The 14,477-nt window shown below is 46.9% G+C and overlaps 2 long non-coding RNA genes across 3 annotated transcripts; one reads left to right on the forward strand and one right to left on the reverse strand.

Moving 5' to 3' along the window:
* Positions 1–914: 914 nt before the first annotated feature.
* Positions 915–3,980, reverse strand: LOC138615052 (uncharacterized). Its single transcript, XR_011310400.1, has 3 exons — positions 3,923–3,980; positions 1,419–1,501; positions 915–1,264 (listed from the first exon to the last, which is right to left on the reverse strand). It is a non-coding gene; the product is annotated as an uncharacterized lncRNA (long non-coding RNA).
* Positions 3,981–9,512: 5,532 nt separating this feature from the next.
* LOC138615051 (uncharacterized) lies at positions 9,513–13,075 on the forward strand. 2 transcript variants are annotated; one of them, XR_011310399.1, is made up of 4 exons: positions 9,513–10,519; positions 10,550–11,184; positions 11,347–11,434; positions 13,008–13,075. It is a non-coding gene; the product is annotated as an uncharacterized lncRNA (long non-coding RNA). The 2 variants fall into 2 exon arrangements; XR_011310398.1 differs by having other exon boundaries at positions 10,550–11,434.
* Positions 13,076–14,477: the final 1,402 nt, after the last annotated feature.

Below are 14,477 nucleotides of genomic sequence, written 5' to 3' on the forward strand. Positions count from 1 at the left end.
CCGCTAGAGACCGTTAGAGACCGCTAGAGACCCCCTCAGACCGCTAGAGACCGTTAGAGACCATTAGAGACCCCCTCAGACCGCTAGAGATCCCCTCAGGCCGACAGCTCCATTGCCGCCTGGAAATGCAGCCCTGTGATTGGCTGCTGGGAGAGCAGGTGTGTCTCTTAAAGGGGCCGCTCTCTGTTTTTTTCCATGTCTGTCAGGCTTTCCGGCTCTGCAGCCCTCAGTTCTGTCTGTCAGGCCGCGGGGGGGAGGGGGGGGACACGACAAACACAGCGGGGTCCCCCCCGCCGGCTGCCGGGCCAAACCGTCCCCGGACACCGCCCCGACACCCCCCTACCACCGCCCGTTAATCCAAGACACACCGGCCCAGACCCGTCGCCGGTCGGACCGTGGCCCAGTTCCCCGTCACACGGCGGCCAGCACCGAACACACTGACCCATCTTAGCCCGCAGCCCCACACTCTCCTCCGGACCGACACCCAGCCCGCTCCGAGCTTACCTGAGCCGGTCAGCACAGCTCGGCCCGGGTTGGGTCCAAGAACACGTCCCGGAGAGCGGAGAGGAGAAGAAACTTTAGCCGGAGCTCCGTCTGCTCCTCCAGCGGGGCGAGGAAGGAGGGAGGGGGGGCTCCGAACCGATCCGAGGCCGAGGAGCAGCGCTGAGGTCCGGCTGTGGAGGCGGAGGATCCGGGCAGGGAGGCGGCAGCAGACGCGGGCGGCGGCGGGAGAAGCAGCCGGCCGACACGCTCCGTCCGACGGCAGAAAATCCACTCAGAGCCGCTCAGAGAAAGTTGATCTGCTGCCCTGCTCAGCTGTCGCCATCTTTACCCGCGGGGCATGACGGGTAATCCTCAGGAATCCCGGCCCCCCCTCTTTAGACCCCCCTCACGTTCGGCGTGCTGACGTCACACCCTTCATTTGCGGTGATACCAGCAGAATGACAAACCAACTTTATTTAAATCGATCTCCACACTGAAGATGATCGGTGCCTGCAGCCTCCGATCGATCGTTCTGATCGATCTCTGGTTTAACGACACTGACAAGCTGCTGCCTTTATTTGGAAATGTAGTTCAGTTTGTTTACTTCCTCATTAAAGTCACACTTCTGAAGTTGGACACTTGAACCTCCACAAACTGATCAATGAAGCTCGAACCGAGAACAGCTACGAACTCACCTGGTTTTTAATAATGAAACACGTTCCCCACATCACCTGAAACACTGAAATACTGAAACACCTGAAACACTGAAACACCTGAAACACTTGAAACAACTGAAACCCTGAAACACCTGAAACCCTGAAACCCTGAAACCCTGAAAAACTGAAACACTTGAAACACCTGAAACCCTGAAACACCTGAAACCCTGAAACCCTGAAACACCTGAAACACTTGAAACACCTGAAACCCTGAAACACCCGAAACACTGAAACACCTAAAACACCTGAAACACCTGAAACACTGAAACACCTGAAACACTGAAACACAAACACCTGAAACACTTAAACACTTGAAACACCTGAAACACTGAAACACTGAAAATCCTGAAACACTTAAACACCTGAAACTGAAACACCTGAAACACTGAAAATCCTGAAACAACCTGAAACACTTGAAACACCCGAAACATTGAACACCTGAAACACTGAAACACCTGAAACACCTGAAACCCTGAAACACCTGATACCCAGAAACACCTGAAACACCTGAAACACCTGAAACCCTGAAACACCTGATACCCAGAAACACCTGAAACACCTGAAACACCTGAAACAATTGAAACACTGAAAATCCTGAAACACCCGAAACACTGAAACACCCGAAACCCTGAAACACCTGAAAAACTGAAAATCCTGAAACACAAACACCTGAAACCCTGAAACACCTGAAACACCTGAAACACTGAAACACCTGAAACACTGAAAATCCTGAAACACCTGAAACACTTAAACACTTGAAACACCCGAAACATCTGAAAAACTGAAAATCCTGAAACACAAACACCTGAAACCCTGAAACACCTGGAACACTGAAACACCTGTAAACCCTGAAACACCTGAAACACCTGAAACACTGAAAATCCTGAAACACCCGAAACACTTAAACACCTGAAACCCTGAAACACCTGAAAAACTGAAAATCCTGAAACACAAACACCTGAAACCCTGAAACACCAGAAACACCTGAAACACTGAAACACCAGAAACACTGAAACACCTGAAACACCCGAAACACTGAAACACCCGAAACACTTGAAACACCCGAAACACTGAAACACCTGAAACACCTGAAACACTGAAACACCTGAAACACCTGAAACACCTGAAACACTTAAACACCTGAAACATCTGAAACACTGAAACACCTTAAACACTTAAACACGTGAAACACCTGAAATACTGAAACACCTGAAACATCTGAAACACTGAAACACCTGAAACACTGAAACACCTGAAACACTTGAAACCCTGAAACACTTGAAACCCTGAAACACCTGAAACAATTGAAACACTGAAAATCCTGAAACACAAACACCTGAAACCCTGAAACACCCGAAACATCTGAAAAACTGAAAATCCTGAAACACATGAAACACTTGAAACCCTGAAACACCTGAAACCCTGAAACCTTGAAACACCTGAAACCCAAAAACACCTGAAACCGTGAAACACCTGAAACACCTGAAACACTGAAACACCTGAAACAATTGAAACACTGAAACACCCAAAACACCCGAAACACTGAAACACCTGAAACACTGAAACACTTAAACACCTGAAACACTTAAACACCTGAAAAACTGAAAATCCTGAAACACTGAAACACCTGAAACACTGAAACATCTGAAACACTGACACACTTAAACACGTGAAACACCTGAAATACTGAAACACCTGAAACATCTGAAACACTGAAACACCTGAAACACCTGAAACACTGAAACACCTGAAACACTGAAAATCCTGAAACACCTGAAACACCTGAAACACTTGAAACACTGAAAATCCTGAAACACCTGAAACACTGAAACACCTGAAACACCTGAAATACTGAAACACTGAAACACCTGAAATACTGAAACACCTGAAACACTTGAAACACTTGAAATCCTGAAACATCTGAAACCCTGAAACCCTGAAACACTTGAAACCCTAAAACCCTGAAACACTTGAAACCCTAAAACCCGGAAACACTTGAAACACTGAAACACCCGAAACACTGACACACCTGAAACACTTGAAACCCTGAAACACCTGAAACCCTAAAACACCTGAAACCGTGAAACACCTGAAACAATTGAAACACTGAAAATCCTGAAACACCCCAAAACACTGAAACACCTGAAACACCGAAACAAATGAAACACTTAAACACTTGAAACACCCGAAACATCTGAAAAACTGAAAATCCTGAAACACGGAAACACCAGAAACACTTAAACACCTGAAAAACTGAAAATCCTGAAACACTGAAACACCTGAAACATCTGAAACACTGACACACTTAAACACGTGAAACACCTGAAATACTGAAACACCTGAAACATCTGAAACACTGAAACACCTGAAACACTGAAACACCTGCAAAACCCAAAACACCTGAAAAACTGAAACACTGAAACACCTGAAACCCTGAAACACTGAAACACCTGAAACACCCGAAACACTGAAACACCTGAAACACTAAAACCCGTAAACACCTGAAACACTGAAACACCTGAAACACTTGAAACCCTGAAACACTTGAAACCCTGAAACACCTGAAACAATTGAAACACTGAAAATCCTGAAACACAAACACCTGAAACCCTGAAACACCCGAAACATCTGAAAAACTGAAAATCCTGAAACACATGAAACACCTGAAACACCGAAACACCTGAAACACTGAAACACCCGAAACACTGACACACCTGAAACACTTGAAACACTGAAACACCTGAAACCCTGAAACCTTGAAACACCTGAAACCCTAAAACACCTGAAACACTGAAACACCTGAAACACTGAAACACCTGAAACAATTGAAACACTGAAAATCCTGAAACACCCCAAAACACTGAAACACCTGAAACACCGAAACAAATGAAACACTTAAACACTTGAAACACCCGAAACATCTGAAAAACTGAAAATCCTGAAACACTGAAACACCTGAAACATCTGAAACACTGACACACTTAAACACGTGAAACACCTGAAATACTGAAACACCTGAAACATCTGAAACACTGAAACACCTGAAACACTGAAACACCTGCAACACCCAAAACACCTGAAAAACTGAAACACTGAAACGCCTGAAACCCTGAAACACTGAAACACCTGAAACACTGAAACACCTGAAACACTAAAACCCGGAAACACCTGAAACACTGAAACACCTGAAACACTTGAAACCCTGAAACACTTGAAACCCTGAAACACCTGAAACAATTGAAACACTGAAAATCCTGAAACACAAACACCTGAAACCCTGAAACACCCGAAACATCTGAAAAACTGAAAATCCTGAAACACGGAAACACATGAAACACCTGAAACACCGAAACACCTGAAACACTGAAAATCCTGAAACACCCAAAACAGTTAAACACCCGAAACACCCGAAACACTTGAAACACCCGAAACACTGAAACACCTGAAACACAGAAACACCTAAAACACTGAAAATCCTGAAACACCCGAAACACTGAAACACCTGAAACACTTAAACACCTGAAACACTTAAACACCTGAAACACTGAAACACCTGGAAAAACTGAAAATCCTGAAACACAAACACCTGAAACCCTGAAACACCTGAAACACTGAAACACCTGAAACACCTGAAACCCTGAAACACCTGAAACCCTGAAAATCCTGAAACACTGAAACACCTGAAACACTGACACACTTAAACACTGAAACACCTGGAAAAACTGAAAATCCTGAAACACAAACACCGGAAACCCTGAAACACCTGAAACACTGAAACACCTGAAACACCTGAAACCCTGAAACACCTGAAACCCTGAAAATCCTGAAACACCTGAAACACTGACACACTTAAACACGTGAAACACCTGAAATACTGAAACACCTGAAACATCTGAAACACTGAAACACCTGAAACACTGAAACACCTGAAAAACTGAAAATCCTGAAACACAAAGACCTGAAACACTGAAACACCTCAAAATCTGAAACACAAAAACACTCAGTTGAACCTATCATCCCTTGAGGTTATTTATCTATTTTCTGTTTCCCATTATTTGTTTTTTTTTGTCACTCTTATTTATTGTTGTAATAAATGTTCATTCATCTGCGATGAGCATGGGCAATGATATCTGAGGTTAAATTCACTACTTTATCTGTTTATTTATCATGTTTTTTGATTTAAGGTTTGAGGTAACAGGAAAAAAGGAAATTCTATTTTATTGTATTTATTTTTCAGAATCAAATTTTGTCCTTTTTTGAATTATTTTTCATTTTGTTCCTACATCTTTTCACTCGTCCTCCGGCAGTCGTCATGTGTTGACATTTAAAACTGCACTGTATCTCTGAGTGTTTTGGTGTCAACACAGACTGAAACAGTTAGCCAACGCTACAACACCTGCAGGCAGAACTGAGGGTTGCAGAAGTCCTACAGTTTCATCCTCTTTGTGTCTGCATTGTCCCAGTTTCTCCTGCAGGATCATTAAACTTTCATCCCGTCTGATCTTTCAGAAGACGACGTCATGTCTGTAAGAGGAGGAGACGTTTCTCAGAGGAATCAAACACGTTCAAATGTTCACTTCCTGTACTGAATTAAAAGTACAAATACTACTGCAGTAAAAATACTGTCAGTCTTCATGTTTGCTCTTTTCTGTTTCCTCACTTCATGTCATTATCACTGCTGTTGTTTTTGTTTGATTGTTTATTTGTTGTTGTCCTACATGTATTGTTGACACTGTTAATGAGCGTGTTTGTTGTTGTTTGTTTATTGTTGCATCTATTTTTGGGTGTGAGCAGGTGTGAATTGACGATTTGCTGAAACACATTAGGACGACCACATCGTATCCCGTGACAACGGCCGGCAGCTGAGCAGATTATTGAAAGATGAGGACAACAATGTCCAGCTGCTCCATAACAATGCAGAGCCCCCCCCCCCCGTCCTCTGATATCACAGATATGAGAGACACGGCAGGAATGACGAACATGTCGCAGCAGCTGCTCGTGTCTCTGTTTCAGAAGAAGAAGAAGAAGAAGAAGAAGGAGAAGGTGTTCCCATGTACCTGAACATCACTGCAGTTAGCATCAGAGCTAACAGCTACGTACAATGCAAACAGTAGAACCAGGAACTGCTCTGAAGGTTCTTCTTCACCTGTCTGACACCAGCTCAGTTCACCAGGAGGACGGTGAGCTAGGAGGAAGAGGAAGAAGAGGAGGAAGAGGAAGAAGACAAAAAGGAGGAAGAGAAGGACTGAAGGAGACAGTAAAGGAAACAGAAGGACAAAGGAAGTCCAGTAATGTGAGTCCTCTGTTTAAGTTTCCATCTGAATGTTAAAACGTGTCTGTGTGTGTGTGTGTGTGTGTGTGTGTGTGGGGTGGGTGGGTGGGGGCAGCCTTGACCCCTTCCTCCCCACAGCAGCTGAGCCTCCCCCCCCCCCCCCCACACACACACACACCAGATAAACAGAGCTGCATTGTGAACCAGGTGGTCGGACAGTTTAGAGCTCAGAGGAATCTCACAGCTGCTGCAGCCACGTTTCATTCAGCAGGTTAGAACCTCATCAACCCCTCAACACCCCCCACCACACACACACACACACACACACACACACACACACACACACACACACACACACACACACACACACACACACACTCACAGACACAGGTTCTAGAAGTAGTTCTAGAGGTCCAACAGTAGGTTCTGATGGTCTACAAGGAGGTTCTAGATGTGCTGTTGGCGGATGTTCTCCTCTGGTTCTGGTTCTATTAACAGATGTTCTCCTCCTTTGGTTCTGGTTCTATTAACAGATGTTCTCCACCTCTGGTTCTGGTTCTGCCAACAGATGTTCTCCACCTCTGGTTCTGTCAAGAGATGTTCTCCACCTCTGGTTCTGGTTCCATTAACAGATGTTCTCCTCCTTTGGTTCTGTTTCTGTCAACAGATGTTCTCCACCTCTGGTTCTGGTTCTGCCAACAGATGTTCTCCACCTCTGGTTCTGCTAGATGTTCTGAGGTTCTGACCTGAGGTGACAGATGTTGTGTATCCAGATGTTTCACTCTGATTTTATTTCCTTGTTTATGTACTCATCAACACCTGAGCAGATGGTGCAACCTGTCACTGTCGCCATGGTGATCAGCATTAATTAAACACCAATGATACTTGACAGACTGAAGGAGACCGACCACAACACACACACACACACACACACACACACACACACACACACACACACACACACTCTCCCTCCTGCATGTGTGTATGGCCTGCCGACCCTGCAGAGGGGGAGTGTTATCTGGAGGGGGAGGATGGTCGGGGGGGGGGGTGTGTGTTTGTGGATGGGGGGGAGGGGGGTAAGGGGAGGAAGGAGGTGGTGGAGGAGTGTCTCCTGGTCGTTGTTCTGCAGCTTCAAACACTCTAAAGTAACCTGCAGAGCAGCAGTGTGTCTCTGAGTGTGTGTCTCTGAGTGTGTGTCTCTGAGTGTCGAGGACGGACGCTGAATATCGACGAGGTTAAATTAAACCACGAAGAGGAGGATGAAGGTAAGAACTGTTTCAGACTGACTGTGTGAGAGAGACGTTCTGCAGAGAACCAGAAAGAACCAGAGAGAACGTTCTATCAGTCATAGTGGTTCTATGGTTCTGGTTCTTGTTTCAGTCACAGTGGTTCTCTGGTTCTGGTTCTTGTTATCAATCACAATGGTTCTCTGGTTCTGGTTCTTGTTATCAGTCACAATGGTTCTCTGGTTCTGGCTCTGGTTCTTGTTATCAGTCACAGTGGTTCTCTGGTTCTGGTTCTTGTTATCAGTCACAGTGGTTCTCTGGTTCTGGTTCTTGTTATCAGTCACAATGGTTCTCTGGTTCTGGTTCTTGTTATCAGTCACAGTGGTCAGTGGTTCTGGTTCTTGTTATCAGTCACAATGGTTCTCTGGTTCTGGTTCTTGTTATCAGTCACAATGGTCAGTGGTTCTCTGTTGCGGTCGGTTCTCTTAGTCGGTTCTGAGGAACATTCCCTGATGGACAACAGGTCCTCTGGCAGACGTTCGGACCTCCTGCAGGTTTATTCTGAGACACGTTCGCTCCGAGTTCCCGTCTCGTAACACACCGACTCACTCAGCCAGATCAAACGCTGGTTCTGGTCCAGCGGTCTGAAAACTGGATCCACAGATAGCAGCTCTTCAGAAGGAACGCCGAGTCAGCGGGAGGAGACGCAGGAAGTCTCCCGGCAGAAGTCTCCCGGCATGCCGCCGTTCCTTCACTTATTTATCAGTATTCTGCTTCAGTGAAGCGTCGTGATTGAAGCTCATCCAGCTGGAATGAAACTCTTCAGTTTGATTTGTTCTTTATCACATTTCATCAACTTTCTAAATATATTCAGGGTCTATGATGTTGTCATCATGATGGATCTCCAGCAGCTCTGACAGGTTGGACGTTAAAACGGAGGAGAATGATCCACTAACAGGAACATCGAGTCCCCCTGCAGGGGGCCAGCTGCTGCCATGGCAACAGAGGAGGAGGCTGATTGCCGTGGACGCGTGCAGGATTTGGATTCGATCCCGGTTGTGTGATGTTTCTCAGAGTTTCATCACACTGAGACGGAGCGTCCTTCAGGCTCACATCACATCATTACCGAGCCGGGGTCAAAGGTCAAAGCGCCTCATTCAGCTCTGACAGCGACAGATCTTCAGTACATCACTGGTTCAACTGGACTTTAATGGATCGGAGTCGACCAATCACATCGCTGCTGCGGTGACTTTAAAGACGTCGTAATCAGCAGGAAGAACGGAAACTTTCACTTCACTATTCATCTGTTCTATCAGCGACTGGACCGTCGAACCAGTTCAGTTCATAGTCTACGAACTATCGTTAGCTACGAACAGTACCGACCGTTAGCTACGAACAGTACCGACCGTTCGGTGTGTTGGTCCGTGACATCACTTCCTGTCCAGGACCCGGAGATGGTGCCGAGTGAGTCGGTGAGCAAAATGTTTTCTATGAACTGGTTCAAGTTCAGGACTCTGAAAAGAACTTTGACATGAAGCCCAGGGGGGAGTGGCCTCATGCGTGGGGGGGGCAGGAGGCAGAGAAACATAAACTTCAGGTGCTGTGAGCGGCGTGTTGTCATGTTGGAGAGGCTGGTTGCCATGGCGCCACAGTTCAGATGGTCTTAAAAGGTAACTGAAACAAACAAAAGAGCTGGCAGACAAAATACAGCAGGAGGGAAGGACAACGAGGGACAGGTGAAATGCACCGTGTACTAAATGACATGATTTATTTTGCCAGCAGGACGAAGTGGTGTCGCGGTTTCTGGTTGTTTAACCGGACCGTACGGAGCGCGTGCAGTGAGGCGTCCTCTGCGCTGCCTGCTCAGCTCTCACTCTGAATGTGTGTGAATGCTGAAGCATTAAATCAGCCACCTGTTGCTTTCTTTCTGACACACACTCCCCTCATTCTTCTCTTTCTCCTGCAAACACACTGGCGGAGGCGGTGTGTGCGCTCTGGTATGTCAGCCCCACAAACACAGACGCAGGCATGTCGGTTCCTGTCCCGTTCCTCACTGTAATCTCTGGAAAAATTATCCTGCTTGTTGTTTCCCGCCGCCTGCCAGTCGAGTGTGTGGGCAGAGCGACCCGGAGGTCCGTCACTACAGCAACAGGCTGAGCAGGACAAGCTGCGAGGTCGAGAGCTGAGGAAGAACAAGGAGGGAGTCGAAAGCTCCGGCAGGAAGCAGCAGGTAGTAACAGGAGGCTGGACCTCCAGGTCACATGACCTCCGCCGTGGGGTCGCTTTTAAAAGGAACAGTCCAGACCGGTCAGTGTTCTCTGATTTAAAGGAACAGTCCGGTGCGTTCAGGGTTCTTTAGAGAACTACAGACAGGCCTGGAGGAGCAGCGGATCATCAGGGCCTCGATGTTGAGTTGTTCCTGAACGTTGCTGCCTTCTGTCATGTTCTCCGTGTTCTCCGGAGAACATCAGAGAACAGAAATAAATCTGTTCCTGTGAGAACCAGGTGGAACCAGGAGGAAGCAGGAGGAACCAGAGGAACCGGGAGGAACTAGGTGGAACCAGGAGGAACCTGGAGGAACAGGGTAGAACCAGGAGGAACCTGGAGGAACCAGGTGGACACAGGTGGAACCAGGAGGAACCAGCAAAACTAGGAAGAACCAGGTGGAACCAGGAGAAACCAGGAGGAACTAGGTGGAACTAGATGGAACCAGAAGGAACCGGGAGGAACTGGGTGGAACCAGAGGAACTAGGTGGAACCAGGAGGAACAAGGAGGAACCAGGTGGAACCTGGAGGAACAGGGTAGAACCAGGAGGAACCAGGTGGACACAGGTGGAACCAGGAGGAACCAGTGAAACCAGGAGGAACTGGGTGGAACTAGAGGAACTAGGAGGAACCAGAAGAACCAAGAGGAATCAAGAGTTACCAGGAGGAACCAGGTGGAAACAGGGGGAACCAGGTGGAACTAGGACCTTTCACAACAAGACGAGTTCATGTGACTCCTGATGTCTGGTGCTCAAACTGAGGAAGAGGATGGAGCGATGAAGAGCTGACCGTCCTGCTAAGAGGTTAACCACGTGTCACTAACCCCCACATCAGAGTCTGGCAGGAGTCACGGAGGCTCATCAGGTTTCAGAGGCTTTGATCTGAGGACGAGACGCTCGCAGGCGTCTCAGCTTTACACGTCCAACCTGCAGATGTCTTTAAAAAGTTGCGAGTCAAACCGAGTTCACGCGGGGAGACGGGGATGAGACGGAGACGTCAACAGTCCTAGATCAGCTCAGATCAACAGGAGGGAGACACACGGACGTTTGGTGTGTTTCTCCTGGTGTCTTTTTTTTCCTCTTTATGTCTTTTTGTGTCTCATGGTGTCTCTTTGTTTCTCTTTTTGAACTAAGCAGCAGTGGTTGTGCTGAGTTTGGACAGACGTGTCTCAGGTGGACACAGGAAGTGGATCACCTGTTTGAGATAAGAGACAGTCAAACAGGTGAAAGTTAGCTGTGAATGTCCTCCTACAAGCTTTTATTCTGCGAAGGACCAGTGTGGCTGAACAATCTGCCTCTAAACAGGGAGTACAGTCCGTCTCACTGTCACACAGGTCCTCACTGTGCCCGTCTAATCGTCTCACCGTGTCCGTCTTCTGTTGCAGGTCCTCGCTGCAGCCGTCATGTCGGTCCTCGGAGCTGCAGCCGTCCTGCTGAGCTGCGTCCTCGTCGTCCTGCCTTGCGCAGGTCAAGGTAGGTCACATGATCACACCAACCAAACCCCATTCTGAAAACTGCTGATTTAAAGTTCAAATTTTGAGAGGATTAAATCCATCTAGGAGTTATCGACTTTATTTATTATTCCATATTTATCTAATCTCATTCTATACAAATTGAACTTTGACTTCTAAACTGCAGTTGTAGTTTGTAGAACAGGTGTTCCTCCTTCCTGATGACATCACACAGGTGCTGAAAGATGCAAAGCTGTGATTGGTCCATGGACCGGGCAGTCTTTAATCAGCTGACCTGAATGAAGACCTCCGTCACATGACTCCTGCTCTGTCTGTCTGGGTGGATCCTCACTGAGCGTGCTCAGAGGCGCTCGGCATCTTATTGTTCTGTTAATCTGTGTGTGGCAGCTGACGGTCGACCTTCATCTCCAATAACGCTCATCATCTCCAGCTGCTGCGACACGCGACACCACCAGCAACTCCTACTGTCTGACATACACAACACAAACACACACAGGACACACAATACACAACTTTATCAACACACACACAAACAGAACACACAACTCTATCCACACAAACACCTGAAGTGTCTCTGGAGCTTTTGACCCTCCGCTCCCCGGCTTCATTGGAGGCAGAGCTCCTCACTGATGAAGACTCTCTGTGGATCTTTGAATGTCAGCTGTGTTTGACCTCTAACCTCTGACAACCACTGAGCCACGTGCCCACGTGATGTTGATGAACGTCTGGTGACGACCGTCAGTAGAACACGGTAGAACATGGTGGGACACGGTAGAACACAGTGGGACACGGTAGAACATTGTGGGACACGGTAGAACACGGTAGAACACGGTGGGACACGGTAGAACATGGTGGGACACGGTAGAACACGATAGGACATGATGGGACACGGTGGGACACAGTAGAACACGGTGGGACACGTTGGGACACGGCAGGACACGGTAGAACACGGTGGGACATGGTAGAACACGGTAGAATACGGTGGGACATGGTAGAACACGGTGGAACACGCTGGGACACGGTGGGACACGTTGGGACACGGTAGAACACGGCGGGACACGGTAGAACACGGTATGACACGATGGGACACGGTGGGACACGATGGGACACGGTGGGACACAGTAAAACACGGTGGGACACGGTAGAACACGGTAGGACACGGTAGAACACGGTGGAACACGTTGGAACACGGTGGGACACAGTAGGACACGGCGGGACACGGTAGGACACGGCGGGACACGGTAGAACACGGTGGGACACAGTGGAAAACGGTAGGACACGATGGGACACGGTGGAACACGGTAGGACACGATGGGACACGGTAGAACACGGTGGGACACGGTAGAACACGGTAGGACACGGTAGAACACGTTGGAACATGGTGGGACACGGTAGAACACGGTGGGACACGGTAGGACACGGTGGAACCCATGCAGGTGGTGCAGTAGAGACAGATTTTACCGTCCAGTTGGTTCCTTCAGTCTGTTTGAAAATAATCTTCCTCGATTTTCAGGCTCTTATTTTGACGTGACCCTTCAGCTTCCTGTGTCTCTGGTCTTTTCTTCTTCCTGCAGGAAGTGACTGCAGCTGCAACATCACTAACAGCCGCTGCGATGAGTTTGGAGTCTGCAGGTGAGACGCCAATTAATTAATCAATGATCCGTCTTGTTTCCTTCTTGTTTCCTTCTTGTTTCCATCTTGTTTCCTTCTTGTTTCCATCTTGTTTCCTTCTTTTTTCCATCTGTTTTCCTTCTTTTTTCCATCTTGTTTCCATCTTGTTTCCTTCTTGTTTCCATCTTGTTTCCTTCTTGTTTCCATCTTGTTTCCTTCTTGTTTCCATCTTGCTTCCATCTTGTTTCCATCTTGTTTCCTTCTTGTTTCCATCTTGTTTCCATCTTGTTTCCTTCTTGTTTCCTTCTTGCTTCCATCTTGTTTCCATCTTGTTCCCTTCTTGTTTCCTTTTTTGTTTCCATCTTGTTTCCTTCTTATTTCCATCTTGCTTCCATCTTGCTTCCATCTTGTTTCCATCTTGCTTCCTTCTTGTTTCCATCTTGCTTCCATCTTGTTTCCTTCTTGTTCCGTTCTTGTTTCCTTCTTGTTTCCATCTTGCTTCCATCTTGTTCCCTTCTTGTTTCCTTTTTGTTTCCATCTTGTTTCCTTCTTGTTTCCATCTTGTTTCCATTTTGTTTCCTTCTTGTTTCCTTCTTGTTTCCTTCCTGTTTCCATCCTGTTCCCTTCTTGTTCCCTTCTTGTTTCCATCTTGTTTCCTTCTTGTTTCCATCTTGTTTCCATCTTGTTCCCTTCTTGTTCCCTTTTTGTTTCCATCTTGTTTCCTTCTGGTTTCCTTCTTGTTTCCATCTTGTTTCCTTCTTGTTCCCTTCTTGTTCCCTTCTTGTTTCCATCTCGTTTCCATCTCGTTCCCGTCTCGTTCCCGTCTCGTTTCCATCTCGTTTCCATCTCGTTTCCATCTCGTTTCCATCTCGTTTCCCTTCTCGTTTCCTTTTTTGTTTCCTTCTTGTTTCCATCTTGTTTCCTCCTTATTTCCATCTTGCTTCCATCTTGCTTCCATCTTGCTTCCATCTTGTTTCCTTCTTGTTTCCTTATCGTTTCCATCTCGTTTCCATCGTGTTTCCTTCTCGTTTCCTTCTCGTGTCCTTCTCGTTTCCATCTCGTTTCCATCTCGTTTCCATCTCGCTTCCATCTCGCTTCCATCTCGCTTCCCTTCTTGTTTCCATCTTGTTTCCTTCTTGTTTCCATCTTGTTTCCATCTTGCTTCCATCTTGCTTCCATCTTGTTCCCTTCTTGTTCCCTTCTTGTTTCCATCTTGTTTCCATCTTGTTTCCATCTTGCTTCCTTCTTGTTTCCTTGTTTCCTTCTTGTTTCCTTCTTGTTTCCATCTTGTTTCCATCTTGTTTCCATCTTGCTTCCATCTTGTTTCCATCTTGTTTCCTTCTTGTTTCCTTCTTGTTTCCATCTTGTTTCCATCTTGTTTCCTTCTTGTTTCCATCTTGTTTCCTTCTTGTTTCCTTCTTGTTTCCATCTTG

The sequence above is a fragment of the Brachyistius frenatus genome, unplaced genomic scaffold (genome assembly GCF_029030835.1).
Source record: "Brachyistius frenatus isolate BFR_SWC_R1_liver_20210118 unplaced genomic scaffold, ASM2903083v1 Contig_675, whole genome shotgun sequence".
In the NCBI taxonomy this organism is placed as follows: Eukaryota; Metazoa; Chordata; class Actinopteri; family Embiotocidae; genus Brachyistius; species Brachyistius frenatus.